General features: G+C 44.1%; 1 long non-coding RNA gene across 1 annotated transcript; it reads right to left on the bottom strand.

Moving 5' to 3' along the window:
• Positions 1-597: 597 nt before the first annotated feature.
• Positions 598-16,858, bottom strand: LOC132809480 (uncharacterized). The gene is made up of 3 exons (XR_009642349.1): positions 16,817-16,858; positions 7,569-7,675; positions 598-699 (listed from the first exon to the last, which is right to left on the bottom strand). It is a non-coding gene; the product is annotated as an uncharacterized LOC132809480 (long non-coding RNA).
• Positions 16,859-22,965: the final 6,107 nt, after the last annotated feature.

Here is a 22,965-nt window from a genome sequence, read left to right as displayed (position 1 = left end):
ATTTACTGAAATACTTGCTCCATCCCTGTGTTATCTCCAGACTTCATTATCCAAACACTCCTGGCCAGCCTCCCACATTCAACTTACATATAATCTCAAGAATATCTAAAACTCTACTGCCCAAGTGCTCACTTGCTCTAAAACTTGTTGATCCAACAAAAGGCTCCCGTTTACAAGCAACTTAAAATTCTCTCCCTTGATGTAATTCCTGGCTGTGAACATCCCTGTCTCCCTGCACCACACAACCTGTGAGACCTCAACAACTCATTTTCTTTCAGACTCCCAACGATGTGTTTATTCATTGCTTCACCGGATTGGCTGTTTCTACTGTTGTCAAGGCAACACGGTCTGGAATTCCTATCCTAAACCTTTCATATCTGTTTTTCTCCTTTAAGGTATTCCCGAAAACCTGCTTATTTGGCAATTCTTTTGATCACCTGACCTAATATACCCATCTGTTGCCTAATGTCAGAAATTATCAATAGTATTTCTGTGAAATTATAAAAATGATAAAAATACAAACTGTTGTTGATTTGCACATACATTTTCAACTTTTCTCTGTCGCTGAGTGAATAATCTGTAACATCTCTTACCCAACCACATTGTGGGAGCACCTTCACCACACAAACTGCAGCTGTACAGGAAGTCAAACATCACCCTCTCCCCAGGCAATGGGGCTTTGGCATTAATCACTGGGATCTGTGGAAGGAGAAACACAGTTGATATTTCAGGGAGTGCTAAATGCATTACGGAATGAAAATGTTGCAGAATTTGGTGGTCAGAAATGGAAGGAAAATGCACTCTTCTGTTGTAAAAAGGAATTATTCACTGGTAAAGTGATTGTGGAACATTTAGTCCGTTTAGAGAGCAGCACGTTGTCAGGGGTTGGGCAGCAGAGGAAAATTAACTTACAAAAGGTCTATGAAAGTAACAGTAAAACACTGAACAACCCAAACACCCTGTTTCCCAACACTTTAACTCCCCTTCCCGCTCCACCAAGGACATGCAGGTCCTGGGCCACCTCCACCGCCAAATCCCAGACATCTGATGCCTGGAGAAAGAACGCCTCATCTTCTGTGTTCGGGTCCTCCAACCACATGGGATCAATGTGGATTTCACCAGTTTCCTCATTTCCCCTCCCCCCCACCTTATCCCAGATCCAGCCTTCCAACTCTGCACCACATTCTTGTCCATCTTCCTTCCCACCGATTGGCTGCTGCTTGACCGGCTGTGCTTTTCCAGCATCACACTCTGACATTGAAAACACCCTGACTCTGACACTCTAAATCCTGCCCTATCACTCCCTGCCAGGCAAAGCTGTGCATGTGTCCCCCTGCAGCTTGCCCCTCACAAAGTTGGCTGCCACACTCATGTCCCATGAACCACTGCCCCCAATAAAGATGGCGGCGCTCACTCGCACCATTCACCATTTGAAGCATTTTCCCGTTTGCCACAAACACGGTCCTGGGATTTTCAAATTTGTGTTTTCGGATGTGCACTAAGTTCTGTAAAACGTCTCAGCACGTTCCATTAAAATTTCCTTCTCTTCCTGGTCACTATGTCTTTCCTTTCCCCTGCCCTGCACCTTCACACATTCCCAATGCCTTGGTCACAACACACACTGTGCTGCCAGTGAAGCTGATCACGTGGTTGCTTATAGCCACGCCCCTCATTCACTCCGATTGGTTGGAGGACCGACAGGCACTGCCTGGTCTTCCAGTCCCATCCCCATCTTCTTATAAGAGGAATAAGAGTGAGGGTTCATTCCTGTTTCTCCTGATGTCAGACATTAACAACAACTACCTGCATTGTATGGAGCCTTTCACACTGACAATTCTCCGAAAGAGTTTCACGAATGTTGGAAACATTGATTAAAGAGAAAAACTTTAAGATACATATTTAAGGAGGACAGAGGGGATTAGGAAAGATATTCAAGAGGTTTTTTAAAGATTAGATTACTTACAGTGTGGAAACAGGCCCTTTGGCCCAACAAGCCCACACCAACCCTCTAATGAGCAACCCACCCAGACCCAATCCCTACATCTGGGGCGGCACGGTGGCACACACTGCTGCCTCACAGCGCCTGTAGACCCGGGTTCAATTCCCGACTCAGGCACTGACTGTGTGGAGTTTGCACGTTCTCCCCGTGTCTGCGTGGGTTTCCTCCGGGTGCTCCGGTTTCCTCCCACAGGCACAAAGATGTGCGGGTCAGGTGAATTGGCCAAGCTAAATTGCCCTAGTGTTAGGTAAGGGGTAAATGTAGGGGAATGGGTGGGTTGCGCTTCGGCGGGTCAGTGTGGACTTGTTGGGCCGAAGGGCCTGTTTCCACACTGTAAGTCTAATCTAACACTACGGGCAATTTAGCATGGCCAATTCACCTAATCTGCACACTTTTGGACTGTGGGACGAAACCGGAGCACCCGGATGAAACCCACACAGACACGGGGAGAATGTGCTAACTCCACACAGACAGTTGCCTGAAGTGGGAATTGAACGCGGGTCTCTGACGCTGTGATATAATAGTGCTAACCACTGTGCCGCCCATCTGCAGCTCCAATCGTGGAGTGATGTATGTGGGGAACAGCTTACAACGGAGACAGTGAGTGGTTAACCATAGCTTAACAATCCCATGTCCTAGCCCCCTACCCCACACACCAGGCCTTGTTCTCATTACACACTACCTATGGTTTGCCACTAAGTCTCCATTAACAGCTAGTCACCCTCCCCCAGCCAGATAGTTATCTACTCCTTTATCCAACCGTTCTTCTCGCTCTATCCCTACCTATCCTTTACTCCTTACATCCTCCCTAAACCCTACCTTCTGCATATAAACCAACATTTGTTCTCACAGTAACATCAGCAGTGAGACAGGGACACCGGATCTGAAACGTTAACTCTGATTTCTCGTCACAGATGCTGCCAGACCTGCTGAGCTTCTCCAGACCCTCCTGGTTGTTGTTTCTGATTTACAGCATCCGCAGTTCTTTTGGTTTTAATTTACCGGGAGTTTGTAATTCAGGTCCGACAGCCTCTGTCCCAGTCCCTGCTGTCTCTCCCACCCCCACCCAGTGACACTGCACCTGCACAGCTCATGGACAGGTGTCGTCTTGCTGGCCACACCCCTCATTCACTCCCATTGGCTGCAGGACCACACAGACTCACCTCCCATTGGTCTGGAGCTGCCATCAATCAAGCCATCCCCCATTGTGAGGTGAGTGGTGGGCTCCTCGCTCTCTCTGCCTTGGGATGAGCTTCATACTTCACAGTGAATAGGGCAGTATCACAGAGCACAGGGGCTGGGGGGCTATTCAGCCCATTGAGGCTGTACGCTCTCCCTCTGCAGATGCTGCAAATCCGTCCCAACTCCCCTCGCATTTACCCACAGCCTCCCAATCTTTCCATAGAAAGTAAAATTGCAAATCTGTTTGAGAACACCTGCTGAATCTGTGTCCACCCGCTGTTCAGACTGTTCCAGATGCTCAGAAGGTACTCAGTAAAATATAGGTCACATATTCACATTACTTTCCATTTAACAAAGTAGTTACTAACATTGTGACATTGTTAACAATTCCCCTCTCTCTGCAAATTAAAATATCCCAGAAAAAAATTTGCACCTGGTCGAAATCACTGCTTAACCTTCTCAGATCCAAGGAGAATTATCTGTGCTGAGATGTACAGCTCAGAAACAATGGACCAATTCGCCCATGCCAACTAGCAATCCTAAATTAATGGAGTCCCACTTGCCAGCTATTGGTCTGAATTCCTCAAAACCCTTCCTAATCACGTACCCAATCGGATGCCTTTTAAATGTTGTAATTGTATCAGTCTCCACTACTTCATCTGGCAGCTCATTCCATCCACACACCACACTCAGCTTGAAAACGTTGCCCTTTTGATCCCTTTTAAATCTTTGCCCTCTCAACTTAAACCCACATGGTCTTGTTTTGGACTCACCTAACCTGGGGGAAGAAAAGACCCCAGCTGTTCACCATATCCACGCCCCTCGTGATTTTATAAATCTCCCAAACGTCACCTCTCAGTCTTTGATTCTCAAGGAAAATTAACCCCAGCCTATTTAGCCTCTCCATGTAGCCCAAATCCTCCAATTGTAGCAAATCTCTGTAAATCTTGTCTGAACCATTTCAAGTTTCTCAACATCCTTCTCAGAACAGGAACATTCGAACTGAAAACGGAATTCCAGAAATGGCTTTATCATAGAACAAAGAACATAGAAAAATACAGCGCAGTACAGGCCCTTTGACCCTCGATGTTGCGCTGACCCAAGACCACCTAACCTACACGAGCCCACTATCCTCCATTTGCCTATCCAATGCCCGTTTAAATGCCCATAAAAAGGGAGAGTCCACCACTGCTACTGGCAGGGTATTCCATGAACTCACGACTCGCTGAGTAAAGAATCTACCCCTAACATCTGTCCTATACCTACCTCTCCTTAATTTAAAGCTATGCCCCCTCGTAATAGCTGACTCCATACATGGAAAAAGGTTCTCATTGTCAAATGTCCTATCCAGCCACAATATAACGTCCCAGCTTCTGTATTCAATGCGTTGACCAATAAATATAAGCAAACCAAACACCACCTTCACCAACTACCGACCTGCGACTCTACATTCAAGGAACAATGTACCTCTTTTTTCAGCAACACTCCCCAGGAACTTACCATTAAATACATTAAGCCCTGTCCTGATTTGCCTTACCAAAATGCAGCAGCTCACATTTGTCTAAATTGAACTCCATCTGCCATTCCTCACTCGAATGGCCCATCTGATCAAGATCCTGTTGTATTCTAAACTAACCTCCTTCACTGTCCACTACACCTACAATTTTGTATTTTCTGTAAACCTACCTCATATATTCTCAAAGTCATTTATTTAAGGACCCAATATCCATTCCTGCAGCACACTGCTTTTCAGAGACTTCCAGTCCACAAAGCAACCCTTCATCACCACCCACTGTCTCCTACCTTCAAGCCTGTTTTGTATCCAAATAGACAGTTCTCCCTGCATTCCATGTTATCTAACCTTGCTAACCAGTCTGCTTTGTGGAACCTTGTTCAAAGCCCATATAGACAATGTCCACTGTCTGTCTTCATCAATCTTTCTAGCACTTCTTCAAAAAAAAATACTCAATCAGGTTAGAGCGACAATTTCCCACGCACAAAGCCATGCTGACTCTCTAATCATTCCTTGTCTTTCCAAATACATGTAAATCCTGTCCCTCAGAATCCCTTCCAACAACTTGCCTGCCACTGACTTCAGGCTCACTGTTCTCGTGTTCCTTGGCCTTTTGTTACCACCTTTATTTTTAAAAAAAGAATGGCACCCGTCCTCCAGCACCTCACCTGTCACGAACGATAATACCAATATGTCAGGGAGGGGCCCAGCAATCACTTCCCGAGCTTCCCACAAATTTCTGGAACACACCTGATCAGGTCCCAAGGCTTTATCCACCTTGATGGAATTTCAGACATCCTGAAACTCCTCCTCTGTAACAGACACTTTTCAAGTTATCACTATTCATTTCTTCAAACTCTCTAGCTTTCACATCCTTCTCCAGTGAAAAAAAAGACATGGAATATTAGAGGTGCGAGGTAGGAGCGAAGGACTTCTGGGAAGGTGAGTCTAACTCAGTAGTTGAGAGAGTAGCTCAGACTGAGCTGTCTCAGTCCTCAAGGACAGAACTGTTCAAATGGGGTTTGCAGCAGCTGGTGAGGGAACCAGCAGGAGGGAAAAAGATCCTACATCTTATCATTATGAATCTACCAGCTGCAAATGCATCTGTCCATTGCAGTATCGGTAAGAGCGACCATCCCACAGTCCTTTTGGAGACAAAGACTCACCTTAAAGCTGAGAAAAACCTCTGTTGTGTTGAGTGGTACTATCACCGTGTTAAATGGGACAGATGTAGGAATTCAAAATGGATATCTCTGAGGCACTGTGGGATAACAACAGCAACAGAACTGTACTCCAGCACAATCTGTAATCTCATGGGTTTGTACATCCCGCACTCACCCATCACAATGGGCAGGAAAGGAGGGCATGCCATGAGCAACACCAGGCATACCTAAAAATGAAGTGCCAACCTGGTGAAGCTACCAAACAGGACTATCTGCATTTCAAACAGCATCAGCAGCAAGCAACAGAGCTAAGTGATCCCACAACCAATGGATCAGATTAGAGTTCTGCAGTTCTGCCACAACCAGTTGTGAACGGTGATGGACAATAAAACAACTCACTGGAAGAAGCATCACAGATATCCCCACCCTTACTGATGGAGGGCCCTCACACATCCATGCACCAGATAAGACAACAGCATTTGCAGCCAGAAGTGCAAAGTGGGATGATCCATCTCAGCCTTCTCCAGTGGTTTCTAACATCACAGATGTGAGTTTTCAGCCAGTTCTATTCAGTTTGAATAACATCAAGAAATGGTTAAGTAGTACAAAGGCTATGAGCCCTGCCAATATTCTGGCAATAATACAGATGGCTTGTGTTCCAGAACTTGCCATCCACCAAGCCACATACCGCTCCAGCACTGGCATCTACCCGACAATGTGGAACATTGTCCAGGGATGTTCAACACAAAAACACAGGGCAATCCAACCCAGGAAATTTCCCTCTGTCAGTCCACACTCGATCAGCAGTAAAGTGATGGAAGATGTTATCAACAGGGCTACCAAGCAGCAGCTGCTCAGCAACAGCCATTTTAGGCTCCCCCAGGGCCACTCAGCTCCCGATTGTGTTAACACCCTGATTCACAACCTGACAACCAGCTGAATCCCAGAGGTGAGGTGAGGGGGACAGCCCAGTCCCACTCCAACACCACTATTTCTAGCTGATTCTATCCTCATCTCAGCTCATATATTCTCAGACTTCATTATCCAAACACACTCCTGGCCAGCTTCCCACATTCAACATCCCAATAATCTCAAGAAAAACTAAATCTCTGCTACCCAAGTACTCCCTCGTACCAAAACTTGTTGATCCATCAAAAGGCTGCTATTCATAATCAACAACATAGAGCTACAGCGATGTACAGCATGGAAACAGACCCTTCAATCCAACCCGTCCATGCCGAACAGATATCCCAACCCAATCTAGTCTCACCTGCCAGCATCCGGCCCACATCCCTCAATTTAAAATTCTCACCCTTGATGTAATTCCTGGTTGTGATCATCCCTAGCTCGCTGCATCACACACCCTTTGAGACCTCGACAACCCATTCTGTTCGAGCTCCCAATGATCTGTCAATTCATTACTTCACCTGTTTGGCTGCTTTTACAGTTGCCAAAGCAACAAGGTCTGAAATTCGCAGCCAAAGCCTCAGGTCTGCTTTCCTCCTTGAAGACATTCCTCAAAACCTGCTTACTTGGCAATGCTTTTGGTCAGCTGACCTAATATCACCATCTCTGGCCTGATGTCTCAAATTCTCAATAATACTTTTGTGAAACTATAAGCATGATAATAAAAATGCAAAGTGTTGTTGATTTGGACATTATCTTCAGATCTTTACTGTTGCTGTAATGAATAATCTGTAATGTCTCTTACCCAACCACATTGTGGGAGCACCTTCACCACACAAACTGCAGCTGTTTAAGAAAGTCAAACATCACCCTCTCCACTGGCAACAGGGATTTGGCATTAATCACTGGGATCTGTGGAAGGAGAAACACAGTTGATGTTTCAGGGAGTGCAAAACGGATTACAGGGATGAAAATGGTGCAGAATTTGATCGTCAGAAATGGAAGGAAAATACACATGTTTATTGGAAAAAAGAATTCTTGACTGTCAAAGATTTTCTAGAACAGTATTAATAAGCAGCACATGGTCAGGGGCTCGGCGGCAGTGAAAAATTAACATACAAAAATGTCTGTAAAAAGTAATAGTAAAATACTAAACAGACCAAAAATACACCCATTGTTCGAGACTGAGGAAGCTAGATATTGACAAAGCGGTCATGAGGGAGCCCAGAGATGGAGCAGAACAGTATAAGCTGTTATGATCCCACAGTCAGAGAGATGTATAGAACCGACACAGACCCTTCGGTCTAACTCACCCATGCCAACCAGGTATCCGAACCTAATCTATTCCCATTTGCCAGCACTTGGCCCATATCCCTGTAAATGCTTCCTAATCATAGCATGTGTCTATTTAGATGCCTTTAACATGTTTTAATTGTACTAGCCTCCACCACTTCCTCTGGGAGCTCATTCCACCCAAGAAAGAGTTGTCCTTTAGGCCCCTTTGAAATTTTATCCGTTCACCATAAAGCAATGCCCTCTACTTCTGGACACCACCACTCCAGGGAAAAGACTTTGTTCATTTAGTCTATTCATGTCCCCCATGATTGTATAAACCTCCATAACATCACCGCTCAGCCTATGGCACTCCAGGGAAAACAGCCCCAGCCTCCAACCTCAAATCCTCCAACCCTAACAGCATTCTTTTTTGAAACATTTCAAGTTTCACAGCACCCTTCTGATCGGAGGCAGGTCAGAACTGCACATAATATTCTAACAAACGTCCTGTACAGCAACATGACCTACCACATCCTATACTCAACGCTCGAACCAATAAAAGAATATAAACTGAACATCTTCATCATCCTATCTGCCTGTAACTTGACTTGCAAGGACTATGGTCTCTTTGTTCCGCAAACGTCTCCAGGGCCTTGCCATTCAGTGTATAAGTCCTGCGCTGATTTGCTTTTCCAAAATGCAGCATCTCACATTTATCTAAATTAAACCCCATCTGATCAATATCTCATTGTAATCTAAGGCAACGTTATCTACATTATCCACAATACCTCCAATTTTGTATGACCTGCAAACTCATTTACAATACCAAACCATTTAAACGAATGACGAAACAAATTCAGAAATAAACATCCATTTCTCTGAGTTTGAATGTGCTCTGTGTAAATCCTGCCCAATGACTCTGTACCAGAGAAAGGCTGCACATGCGTCTGGCTGCACCTTGCCCCCTACAAAGATGATGGCTCCGCACGTGTCCAGTGAATTCTTGCTCCGAATAAAGATGGTGACGCGTACTCATGCCTGCAGCCACACTGAGGCAATTCCCCGTTTACTGAAAACACGAGACTGGGACGTTCAAATGTGTGTTTTCCGATGTGTTTGTTTGTAAAACCTTTCCGCTCACACAGAACCTCTCTCACCTCCTGCGGTTCCACAGACAGCCTTGATGTTTGCGGGTACCTATTCTCTGCCTGGTTACTCATTTGTCCTTAGTGTGTTTGTACAATCACTTTAGATTCTCCTTAAACCTATTTCCTAAAGCTATCTCATGTCCCCTTTTTGCCCTCCTGGTTTACCTCGAGTATACTCCTACTGCCCCTATACTCCTCTAGGGATTCTCACAAACACAGCTCTCTGTACCTGTCATATACCTCCTTCATTTTCTTGACCAGGCCCTCAATTTCTTTCAACAGGCAGCATTCTCTCCACTTCCCAGCCTTGGCCTTAACAGGAACATACTGTTTATATACTCTCATTGTCGCAGGCCTATGGAGGCAATGGCAGATGAGAACAGAGAAGCAATCATTCTCAGTAAAAAAGTAATGTTGGGAAAGATAACAGCCTCAAGGTAGCTGGGTCTCCTGGCCCTGATGGATTGCATCCCAGCGACTAAAGAAGATGGCGGGCGGGGGGGGGGAATAACAAATAGACTCGTGATAATTCACTAACATTTGTTGGATTCTGGGGTGGTTTTGACAGACTGGAAGCTGCAAATGTGGTGCCACTAGTTTTCAAAAAGGACCCGTTCGCTTCACTTCTGTAGTGGAGAAAATGCTTGATCTCTCAAGGAAGTAGTGGTGAGATATTTAGGTAGAAATTATCTCATTTAACAGACACAGCATGGATTCATGAAAGGCAGGTCATGTCTAACGCATTTACGGGGGCTATTTGAGGATACGAGAGCGTTGGACAAGGGGGAAATCGGTGAAAGTGGTGTACCTGGATTTCCAGAAGGTATTCGATACGTTGCCATACAAAGGGCTGCTGTATAAGGTAAAGTTGCACAGCATTATGGGTAATTATCATTGATACAGGATCGGTTCACCAACAAAAAATAAAGAATAGGGATAAATGGGTTTTTGCAATTTACACAGATGTTTTGGAGTTGAGGACCAAGTGTACGGTGTCAGAGTTCACATTTGATACAAAGATGAGTAAAGCAATGTCTGCAGAGGCCACTGTCAGTCTGCACAGGGATACAGAGAGGTTACGTGAGTGGGTAAGGATCTGGCAGATGGAGGACAATGTTGGGATATGTGAGGTCATCCATTTGGGTCGGACTAACAGCAAACTGGATGATGAAATGGTGAAAACATGCAGCAGGCTGCTGTGCAGAGGGAGCTGGGTGTCCTTGTGCATGAATCACAGGAAGCTGGGTTACAGGTACAGCAGGTAATTAAGGCAGTGAAGGGAATATTGTCCTTCATTGCTAGAGGGATGGTTATGCTGCAGCTGTACAGGGTGTTGGGGAGGCCACACCTGGAGTACTGTGTACAGGTTTGATCCCCTTACATTAGCAAGGATGTACTGGCACTGGAGGGAGTGCAGAGGAGGGTCACTAGTGAGAGTTGGGAGTTGAGGGTTGGTGTATGTGGAGAGATTGAGAAAGCTGGTTCTATAGTCACTGTAATTTAGAAGAATGGGAGGTTGGAGAGGAAACAAATAAAATTATGAAGGGAGTAGATACGACAGAAGCAGGGAGGCTATTTCCCCTGGGAGCGGGTCCAACTACAGAGCATAACTCAAAATAAGGGGGAGCAGATTTAGGACTGAGTTCAGGAGGAGCTTCTTCAGCTAAAGGGTTATGAATCTGTGGAATTCCCTGCCGAGTGCAGGATTTGATGTTACCAACTTGAATGACTTTAAGGCAAAAGGTAGGTTTGTGAACAGGAAAGGAATTAAGGGTTATGGTGAGAGAGCAGGAAAGTGGAGCTGAGGCCATGAAAAGATCAGCCCTCATCTTATTGAATGGCTGAGCAGGCTGGAGGGGCCAGATGAAAGTTCTTGCCTTGTGCCATCAAAATTGGCCTTTGCCCAATTCAGAACCTTAACTTTTAGATCTTTTCTATTATTTTCTGTAACTATTTTAAAACTAGTAGAATAATCAGAGAATCCCAAGTGTGGAAGCAGGTCATTCAGCCCATCACATGGATACTGACCTGGAGAGCCTCCTAACCTCCCCCTGTAACATTGCATTTCCCAGGGCCAGCCAACCTGCACATCCCTGAACATTATGGGCAATTCAGCCTGGACATTCCACCTAACCTGCACCTTTTTGGACTACGGGAGGAAACCGGAGCACCCGGACAAAATCCATGCAGAAAACCCCAATAAGGTGGTCATCCCTTTCTTATTTCCCAGTTCCAGCTAATAACTTCACTGGGCATACTCCAGGAATATCTTCCCTAAGCAAAAACATAATGCTATCCAGAATCAAAAATGCCACTCCTCCCCCTCTCCTGTCCCCCTTTCTATTCTTCCAATAGTATCTATACCCTGGAACATTAAGCTGCCAGTCCTATCCATCCCTGAGTGATGCATCTGTAATTGCTATAATATCCCAGTACCATGTCCAAAACCATACCCTGAGCCCATCTGCCTTCCCTGTCAGGCCTCTTCTATTGAGGTAAATGCAGTGCAACTGCTCAGTCCGACTTCATTCTGTGCCTTGCCCTTGCCTGCCTTGACTATTTGACTTCTGAACTGTACCAGTCTCAGACATACTCTTTCCTCACTATCTTCTTGGGTTTACACCCAGTCCCTCACTGGTTTAATGCCTCCCGAGTATCACTAATATCTCCCTGTCTAGATGTTAACACCTTCCAATTCAGGTACAATCCATCCTTCTTATGCAGGTCAACTCTACTCCAGAGGAGATCATAACGATCCAAAAAACGTGAATCCTTTCCCCTGCACCAGTTCCTTAGCCACTCATCCAGCAGCCCCCCCCTCTGTAATATGGACATTTTTCAAGATGTCACCATTTATTTCCCCCATTCTATATCTCCCATGTACTTCTTCATAGTAAACACTGATGCAAAATACTTGTTTCCCTATCTCACCCATCGCCTGCAGCTCCACACAACAGCTGCCTTGCGGATCTTTGCGGGTCTCTATTTTCTCCCTAGTTAGCCTTTTGTTCTTCATATATTTATAAAAGCCCTTCGGATTATTCTTAACCCTATTCGTCAAAGCTATCTCACGTCCCTTTTTTGCCTCCTGATTTCCCTCTGAATTATACTCCTATTGCCTTTATACTCAAAAGGACTTTTTGGATTGGAATAAATGCAAAATATAGCATCCTGACAAAACAAACGAGGGCAGGACTTACACTCAATAAAAGTAGGGCCTTGAGTAGTGATGTGGGAACAAAGAGACCGAGGGCTTCACGTCTTTGAAGTTTGTGTTACATGTAGACAGGGTGGTTAATAAGGTGTTTAGAACACTGACCTTCATTGTTCAGACCTGGAGTACAGGAGTTGGGATGTTATGTTGAGGATGTACAGGACATTGGATGGCCCCTTCTGGAATACTCTGTCCAGATCTGGTTGTGGTGTTATAGGAAGGATATTATTAAATTGGAGCAGGTTCAGAAGAGATTGACCAGCATGTTGCCATGAATGGAGGGATTGTGTTCTAAGGAGAGGCTGGATAGGCTGGGAATTTTTTCAATGGAGTGCAGAAGGTTGAGGGGTGACCTTATGAGAGTTTTTTTAAATCGGAAAGAGTGTAGATAATGTGAATGGCCAGGGGAGAGGGGGATTCAAAACTCGGGTGCATTCATTTTGCGAAGAGATGAGAAAGGTTTGAGAAAAGACATTAAGGTTTCAAAAAAAAATGTGTGGAATGAACTTCCAGAGGAAGTGGTAGCTGTGAATACAATTACAATATTTAAAAGACATTCAGATAAGTTTGAGAGAAGATTTGTAGCTCGGCTGCTTGTTGTTGTGGTTCTGTTCGCCGAGCTGGGAGTTTTTGTTGCAAACGTTTCGTCCCCTTTCTAGGTGACATCCCAAGCACTGAAGGTGTCACCTAGAAAGGGGACGAAACGTTTGCAACAAAAACTCCCAGCTCGGCGAACAGAACCACAACAACTTTCAGGTAAGTACATAAATAGGAAATATTTAGATGGATGTGGACCAAGCGGAGGCCGGTACAATTAGTTCAGTTTGGAATTATGGTCGGCATGGACTAGTTGGACCACAGAGCCTGTTTCCTTGCTATATAACATTATGACTCCAATTCTCACTAACTCTAAATTCCTCCATCCTCAACTCTCCCTATCACGGTCACCTCATCCAGCCTCACAACTCTTCCTTATTTATATAATTCCTCTCCAGCCACAGAACACTCCCTATCTCATGTCTCCAGTTTCTCAAATCTCTGCGATATGTGCCTTTCTTTAGATCCAGCCTTGAGAATGCCCTCATTCACTCCGACTGGTTGGACGAATTGGTCCTCCAGTACTGCCCTCTGGCCCTGTTGGCCTGCGCTGACATCGATCATCCGGGGCCGATTGTGAGGTGAGTGGTGGGATCCTCCCTCTCTCTGCCCTGGGATGAGCTTCAACATTCACAGACAATGGAGCAGTATCACAAAGCACAGAGGCTGGGGGCTATTCAGCCCATTTGGGATGTATCCTCTCCCTCTGGAGATGCTGCAAATCGGTCCCAAGTCCCTTCCCATTTGCCCATAGCCTCCCAAATCTTCCCTTAAAATGTAAAATTCCAAATCTGTTTATGAATAACTGCTGAGTCTGTGTCCAGCTGCCATTCAGACTGTTCCAGATGCTCAGAACATACTGAATAAAATAATGTTCACATATTCACATATTATTTGCTAATTACCTGAAAATAGTTACTAAAATTGTGACATTGTGAACGATTCCCCTCTCTCTGCAAATGAAAATATCCTAGAAACAAATTTGTACTGGGTCAAAATCACTGCTTAACCTTCTCATCTCCAAGAACAATTATCTGTGCTACTGCTAGCTTTCCACAAAAGAGGAACACATCTAATTTTCATTTATTAGTGTCAGAGATGTACAGCACAGAAACAGATCTTTGGTCCAATTTGTCCATGCCAACCAGGAATCCTCAACAAATGGAGCCCCATTTGCCAGCAATTGGTCCGTAGCATTCAAAACTCTTCCTCTTCATGTACCCAATCGGATGCCTTTCAAATGTTGTAATTGTATCAGCCTCCACTACATCATCTGGCAGCTCATTCCACACACACACCACACACAGCTTGAAAACTTTGCCCCTTAGATCCGTTTTAAATCTTTGCCCTCTCATTTTAAGCCCATGCGATTTTGTTTTGAACCCACCTAACCTGGGGGAAAAGACCCTGGCTGTTCACCTGATCCATGCCCCTCATGATTTTATAAATCTCCATGAAGTCACCTCTCAGCCTTTGACTCTCCAGGGAAATTCAGCCTCTCCCTGTAGCCCAAATCCTCCAACCCAGCAAAGTCTTTGTAAATCTTGTCTGAACTCTCAAGATTCACAATATCAGAATAGGGAATTTCGAACTTAAAACAGAATTCCTGAAATGGCTTAATCAATGTCCTGCCCAGCCACAGTTTGACGTCCCAGCTTCTGTACTCACAACGCATTGACCAATAAATATAAGGATACCAAACACCACCTTCACTAGTCTGCCTACCTGCGACTCTACTTTCAAGGAACAATGAACCTGCACTCCATGGTCTCTCTGTTCAGCAACATTCCCAAGGACTTTACCATTAAGTGTGTAAGTCCTGCCCTCATTTGCCTTTCCAAAATCCAACAGCTTACATTTGTCTAAATTGAACCCAGTTTGCCATTCCTCACCCCAATGGCCCATCTGGTCAAGATCCTGTTGAATTCTGAACTAACCTTCTTCATTGTCCACTACACCTCCAATTTTGGTGTCTTCTGTAAACCTACTGATCGTATCTCATATATTCACATCCAAGTCAATTATTTAAGTACCCAATATCCACTCCTGCAGCACACTGCTGCTCACAGGCCTCCAGTCCACAAAGCAAACCTCTTTCAACACCTTCTGCCTCCTACCTTCAAGCCAGTTTTGCATCCAAATGGATAGTGCTCCCAACACTTCACGTTATCTAACCTTACGAACCAGTCTGCTTTGTGGAACATCATTCAGTGTCCATATAGACAACGTCCACAGTCTGCCTTCATCAATCATCTTTGTCACATCTTCAATCAAACTCAATCAAGTTTGAGAGAGAGAGAGAGAGAGAAAATTTCCCACACACAAAGCCATGTTAACTATCCCGAATCATTCCTCATCTTTCCAACTACATGTAAATCCTATCCCTCAGAATTCTTTCCAACAACTTTCCTGCCACTGACTTCAGGCTCACTGTTCTCTTGTTCCCTGGCCTTTCCTAACCATCCAGTACTACCTCCTCTGTAATATGGCCAGGCAGCAGTGGACAATTCATTTACAGAAAGGTCTGTGAACATAATAGTAAAATACTAAACAGAGCAAAAATACACTCAGAGACTGAGGAAGCTAGATAGTGAACAAGTAGACATCAAGGAGCTCAGAGGCGAATCAGAGCAGTGCTCACTTTTATGATCCCACAGTCAGAGACGTCTAGCACAGAAACAGACTCTTCAGTCCAACCAGTCTATGCCAACTAGATATTCTAACCTAATCTATTCCTATTTGCCAGCACTTGGCCAACACCCCTCTGAACCCTTCCTATTCCAATGTCTTTGAAATGTTACAATTTTTGTTGCTCTTTCAGCTCCTGTCACCTCTCACCCTAAACCTATATCCTCTAGTTCTGGGCTCCACCACCCTAGGGTAAACACCTTGTCTATTCAGGCTGTCCATGCCCCTCACTATTATATAAACCTCTTCAACATCACCTCAGCCTATGACACTCCAGGGAAAATGGCCCTAGCCTATTATGCCTCTCCCTGCAACTCAAATCCTCCAACCCTGGGAACACCCTTGAAAATCAATTCTCAAACCTTTCAAGTTTCAGTTCCTCCTTCTAACAAGAGGGAGACCAGAATTGCAGAAACTATTCCAAAAGTGACCTAACCAATGTCCTGTCCAGCTCCTTTACTCAACGCTCTGACCAATAAAGGGAAGCATACCAAACGCCTTCTTCACTGTCCTATCGACCTGTGACTCTACTTTCAAGGAACTGTGAACCTGCATTCCAAGGCCTCTTTGTTCAACAAGACTCTCCAAGACCTTACAATTCAGTGTGTCAGTCCTGCTCTGATTTGCTTTTCTAAAATGCAGCACCTCACATTTATCTAAATTAAACCCATCTGCCACTCCACAGCCCATTGGTCCATCTGATCAATATCCCATTGTATTCTGAAATAATCTTTATCACTGACCACAACACCAACAATTTTGGTATCACCTGCAAACTTACTAACTGTACCGTCTCTATTCACACCCAAATCATTTAAATGAATGACAAAACAAATCCAGAGAAAATGCTCTGTGTAAATCCTGCTCCATGACTCTCCCACACACTCCCCTCTGAACTTTGCCCCCTACAAAGATGGCGGCTGCACGAGTCCAGTGAATCGTTGCCCCGAATAAAGATGGCGGCATTTACTCGAGTCAATCGCGAGATGAGGCATTTTCCTGTTTACTGCCAAAACGAGACTGTAAGTTTCAAATTTGTATTTTCCGATGTGCACCAAACGTTTGCAAAACCTCTCAGCCCAGACCAACACCATTTCCCTCCCGCTTCCTGCTGTTTATTTCTTTCCTTACCGACAGCTCTCCGCCCGCACAGCCGCGCTGTCCGCGAGGATGATCACGTGGTATAATCAGGTCCCGCCTCTCATTCACTCTGATTGGTCGGAGGGCCAACTGCCTCGCCAGGTCCTCCAGACCCGCCCCTGTCCTTCCATTGGTCCGCCGCTGACATCAATCATCCGGGGACCATTGTTGGCTGGAGCATGCGCACTGCTTCGTGCCCTTTGTTGCTGTTCATAAGTTACAAGAGTGAGGGACAAAGTTAAAAACACACAACCACCTGATGAAGCAGCAGCAGCAGCGCTAGTGCTTCCAAATAAACCTGTTGGACTATAACCTGGTGTTCTGGGAATTTTAATTTTGTCCATCCTAATCCAACACCAGCACCTCCAAGTCACGAGTGAGGGAGGAATGTATAACATAAGAACTAGGAACAGGAGAAGGCCATCCTGCCCTTTGAGCTTGCTCTGCCATTCAATAAGGTCATGGCTGAACATTTCATGGATGCAGGACCATTTATCCAAGTTCTCACAGTATTCCTTAATTCATTAATTATTTTTTTTTAAAAAAGCTATCTTAGCTTTAAAAACGTTTACTGAACTAGCAACAACTACTTCCCTACGCAATGAATTCCATTGAGGTTAAGAAGTTCCTTCTCAATTCAGTCCTAAATTTGCTGCCTCTAATCTTGTCCTAGGGTCACCTGCCAATGGAAACATCCTCTCTACTTCTATTTTATCCATTTCATTCATTATTTTATATGTTTCCATTCTTCTGAATTCCAATGAGTATAATCCCAATCTACTCAGTCTCTGTTAAACCAACCCTCTCAACTCTGAAACCAACCTAGTTAACCTCCTCTACACCCCCTCTAGTAACAGTACATCCTTTCTTCACGAAGGAGATAAAAACTACATGGAGTACTCCAGGTGTGACCTCACCAGCACCCAATACAGTTGGAACATAACCTCTGCTTTTGAGCAAAATCCCTTCAGCAACGAAGGACAAAATTGCATTTGCCTTCTGAATTGGTTTTTGTACCTGGTGACCAATCGTCATGCAGTAGGATACACCGGTGCCTCTGCATAGCAAATAATGCAACTTTTTAAAATTCAAGTAATAATCTCTTTTTTATTGTTATTCCAGCCAAACAGTATGATTTTACATTTATGAATATTATATTCCATATGACCGTCCATTGCCCACTCACTGAATGTATCTATGTTCCTCTGCAAAGTATCACAGTCCTCCACACACTTTGTCCTGCTACTAATCTTAGTCTCATATGCAAACTTTGACACCCTACATGTGGTCCCCAACTCCAAATCATCTGTATCAATTCTAAATAATCACAGTCCCAACACTGATCCCTGAGGCACACTACTAGTCACTGATTGCCAACCAGAAAAATATGCATTTAACCCCACACTTTGCTTCCTGTTAGTCAACCAATCTTCTATCCATGCTAATACCCTACCCCTAACACCATGCACCCTTATATTATGAAACAGCCTCTTGCACAGCACCTTGTTGAAGGCCTTTTGGAAATCCAGGTACACTGCATCCACTGGGTCCTCGTTGTCCACCTTGCTCGAAATGTCTTCATAGAATTCCAAAAGATTTGTCAAACATGACCTGCACTTTGGGACAATTTCTATCAAGTCCCTTCTATTTCTTCCTTGATAATAGACCCAAACATCTTTCCCACTACAGAGAAGAAGCTAACTGGGGTATAATTCCCCATTTTTTGTCCACCTCCTTTTTAAAATAGTGGTGTCACTTTTGCTGCTTTCCAATCTGCTGGGACTGCCACAATGTCCGGTGAATTTTGGAAAATTGCTGTCAGTTAATTTGCTATTTCTCCTGGCATCTCTTTTAGTACCCTGGGATACATTCTGTCATGGCCAGGAGAATTTTCTATTATTAGGTCAATTACCTCCAACAGTCCAACACTAGGTGTTCTGTTAAAATGATAGTTTCCAAATCCTCACTTACGTTTGTTTCTTTGTTAATTACTGGCAAGATATTAGTATCCTCCACTGTGATGTCCCATTACTAAATGCTTCTCCTCATTTTCCTAAGGACCGACATTTACTTTAGCCACTCTTTTCTCATTATGTATGTTAATATAAACTTTTCCTATCTGTCTTTATAGTCTATGCTAGTTTATTTTTCTCATGTTTTATCTTACATATCTTTGTAGCTCTTCTGTGGCTTTCTGTTGACCTATAAAGTTTTCACAGTACTAGTTTCATGCTGGTTTTGGCCACCTTGTATGCCTTTCCATTTGATCACTTTCCTTAGATACCCATTACAGAGAACACATTTACTTACAGTCCTTCCCATTGACTGAAATATACCTTTGCTGAGGACTTTGTAAAATGTCTTTGAAAATCTTCCACTGCTCATCAACTGTCCCACCATAAAATCTTTGTTTCCAGTCTATGTTTTCCAGGTTCTTCCTCATTCTAGTGTAGTTCCCCATGTCCATGCACAGGATCCAAGTATTAGGTTTTATCTTCACACTCTCCATATGTATTAAATTCAACCATACAGTGATCACTTCTTCCGAGAGGATCCCTAACTCTGAGGTACTAATTATTCCTGTCTCATTGCACAGGGGCCAGATCTTGGATAGCTTGCTCCCTTGTCAGTTCCATTTCATACTGGTAAAAAAAAACTATCATGGATACACGTAAAGAACTCCTCAAGGCTACCCTGACTGAGCTGGTTTGACCTATCTACATGTAGATTAAAATCACCCATGATAATAACCGTATCATTTTTACAGGCATTAGTTATTTCTTTGTTTATTGCCCATCCCAATGTGATGTTATTATTTGGTGGCATATACACTGCACCTATCAGCGACTTCCTTGTTAGAATTTTGAATGTGTCATTCCTGTTTCTCCTAATGTACAGCAATAACAACAACTACTTGCATCGTATTGATTCTTTCCCAATGGCAAATCTCCTAAGGTGATTCATGGATGATCAAAACATTGATTAAGGAGAATGATTTTTTAAAAATCTTAAAGGAGAATAGAAAATGTTAGGGAGACTATTTGACAGATTTCTGCCCTTGACAGCTCCAATTGTAGAGTCATGCAAGTGGGGTGGTTTGGAAAGGGAACATGCAAAGGGGAAATGGAGGAGTGCAAGCAGTGTATAAGGTCTTAAGGACAGAGGAGGTTCCAGACTGAGTCTGTTGGTTATAGACAGTATGGCTGCCTCATGGAGTTTGAAGCTGAAAATGTGTTGGTTAAAGCGCAGCAGAACAGCGAGCATCCAAGGAACAGGAAATTCGACGTTTTGGGCAAAAGCCCTTCATCAGGAATCTCCCTGATGAAGGGCTTTTGCGCGAAACGTCGAATTTCCTGTTCCTTGGACGCTACCTGACCTGCTGCGCTTTAACCAGCAACACATTTTCAGCTCTGATCTCCAGCATCTGCAGACCTCACTTTTTACTCATGGAGTTTGAAGCACTGCAATGGGTCCATGCAAGTCATATTAGTCAAGGATTTTATAACGGTGCCTGAGAGTACTTTTGATAAGGACTTGATTACTGAGGTAGTGTGGGCTGAGGTTAGAACAGGAGAAGAGAGGTCACACTGCTTGGAATTTTTTTATAGCCTCCACAGAGTTCCAGGGAAGTGGAAGAGAAGATTTGCAAAATTATTCTGGGTAAGAGCAAAAGTATCAGAGTGGTCAATGTGGGGGACTTTAGCTTCCCCAACATTGACTGGGAATGCTATAACTCTAGTACGTTGGATGGATTAGTATTTGTCCAGTGTTTACAGGAGGGTTTCCTGACACACTATATCGAAGGGCCGACAAGTGGGGAGGCCACATTGGATCTGGTGCTTGGTAATGAACCAGACCAGGTGTTTGATTTAGTTATAGGTGAGCACTTTGGACAAAGTGACCATAATGCAGATGCGTTTAGTTTAGCGATGGAAAGGGACAGGTACATGTCACAGAGCAAGAGTTATCAATGGGGCAAGGACAATTATAATGCAATTAGGCAGGAATTAGGATGCATAGAATAGGGTAGCAAAATGCAGGGGATGCAGACAATGGAAATGTGGAGCTGGTTTAAGGAACAGAAATTGCATGTTCTTGATAGGTGCGTCCTGTCCGGCAAGGAGGAAGTGATAAGATCAGGGAACCATGGTTTACTACAGAAATTGCATCGCTTGATATGAAGAAGAAGGAAGCTTATGTGTTGATGAGGCAAACTGGTTCAGATGGGGAGGTGGAGTGTTCCAGATCAGCTAGGAAGGATTTAAAGAGAGAGTTAAGAAGAACAAAGAGAGGACTCAAGCAGTCTTTAGCAAATAGAATAAAGGAGAACCCTAAAGTTTTCTATAGGTATGTGAGGAATAAGAGGATAGGGTAGGAATAGGTCCAATCAAAGGGAAGTTGAGTGTGTACCCTGTGGAGCTCAGAGAGGTGCAAATGAATATTTCTCGTCGGTTTTTACTCAGGAAAAGGAGAGTATTGTAGAGCAGAAGAATGTGGTACAAGATATTAGACTAGAAAGGATCGATATTAGTTAGAAACAGGTGTTATCAGTTCTAGAAGGAGTGAAAGTAGACAAGTCCCCTGGGCCGGATGGGATTTATCCAAGGATTCTCTGGGAAGCTAGGGAGGAGATAGCAGAGCCTTTGGCTTTGATATTTGAGTCGTCATTGTCTCCAGGTTTAGTACCAGAGGACTGGAGAATTCCAAGTGTTGTGCCTTTGTTCAAGAAGGGCAGTAGAGATGACCCAGGTAATTATACATCAGTGTACCTGACTTCTGTTGTAGGAAAGGTTTTGAAAGGATTATAAGAGATAAGATTTATAATCATCTCGCAAACAACAATTTGACTTCAGATAATCAACATGGTTACGTCAAGGGCAGGTCATGTCTCACAAACCTCATTGAGTTTTTTGAGAAGGTGACTAAGCATGTAGATGAGGGTAGGGCAGTTGACGGGCTATACATGGACTTCAGTAAAGCTTTTGATAAGGTTCCACATGGTAGGCTGTTGGAGAAAATGCAGATACATGAAAAGTAGGGTGATTCAGCAGTTTGGATTAGAAACTGGTTTTCTAAAGGAAGTGGTGGTTGATGGAAAATATTCAACTGGAGTCCAGTTACTAGTGGGGTGCCACAAAGTTCTGTTTTGGGACCACAGCTGTTTGTCACTTTTAGAAATGACTTAGACGCAGGCATAGGTGGAAGACACTAAGGTGGAGTAGTGGATAGTGTGGAAGAGTGTTACAGGTTGCAGGGGGACTTGGATAAACTGCAGAATTGGGCTGAGAGGTGGCAAATGGAGTTCAATGCAGCTAAATGTGAGGTGATGCACTTTGAGAAGAATAACAAGAAGGCAGAGTACTGGGTCAATGGAAAGATTCTTGGTAGTGTGGATGTGTAGAGGGATGTTGGAATCCATGTACATAGATCCCTGAAAGTTGCCACCCAGGTGGATAGTACTGTTAAGAAGGCATACGGTGAGTTAGGTTTCATTCATATTGTAATTGAGTTCCAGAGCCGCAATATCATGCTGCAAATATACAAAACGCTGGTGCGGCCACACTTGGAATAGTGTGCGTAGTTCTGGTGCCCATATTTCGGGAAGGACATGGAAGAAGTGGAAAAGGTGCAGAGGAGATTAACCAGGATGTTGCCTAGTCTGGAGAGAAGATCTTATGAGGAACGGCTGAGAGAGTTGAAACTGTTCTACTTGGCAAGAAGAAGGCCACGAGTGAATTTGATAGAGACATGTCAGATAGGGGAGACAGTGGAAGGGTTTTTCTAGGATGATGATGTCAGTGAGCATGGGGGGCATAACTGCAAATGAGGAGTGATAGATTTAAGACAGATGTCAGAGGCAGGTTCTTTACTCAGAGAGTGGTAAGGGCGTGGAATGTACTACCTGCTAATGTAGACACCTCAGCCACATCAGGAAGATTTAAACAATCCTTAGATAAGCACATGGTGATTTTGGGATAGTGTACAGGGACGAGCTGAGAACAGTTCACAGGTTGGCGCAACATCACAGACTGAAGGGCCTGCTCTGTGCTGTATTGTTCTATGACTATTGTGCTACAAGAGATTTCTGCTGTCTTAAACAGAGTGGCAGATCTTATATTGTGGGCTTACGAAATATCACT

The sequence above is a fragment of the Hemiscyllium ocellatum genome, unplaced genomic scaffold (assembly GCF_020745735.1).
Source record: "Hemiscyllium ocellatum isolate sHemOce1 unplaced genomic scaffold, sHemOce1.pat.X.cur. scaffold_127_pat_ctg1, whole genome shotgun sequence".
In the NCBI taxonomy this organism is placed as follows: Eukaryota; Metazoa; Chordata; class Chondrichthyes; order Orectolobiformes; family Hemiscylliidae; genus Hemiscyllium; species Hemiscyllium ocellatum.
The sequence above is the reverse complement of the archived record's forward strand: the minus strand, read 5'-3'. Positions and strand labels throughout refer to the sequence as shown.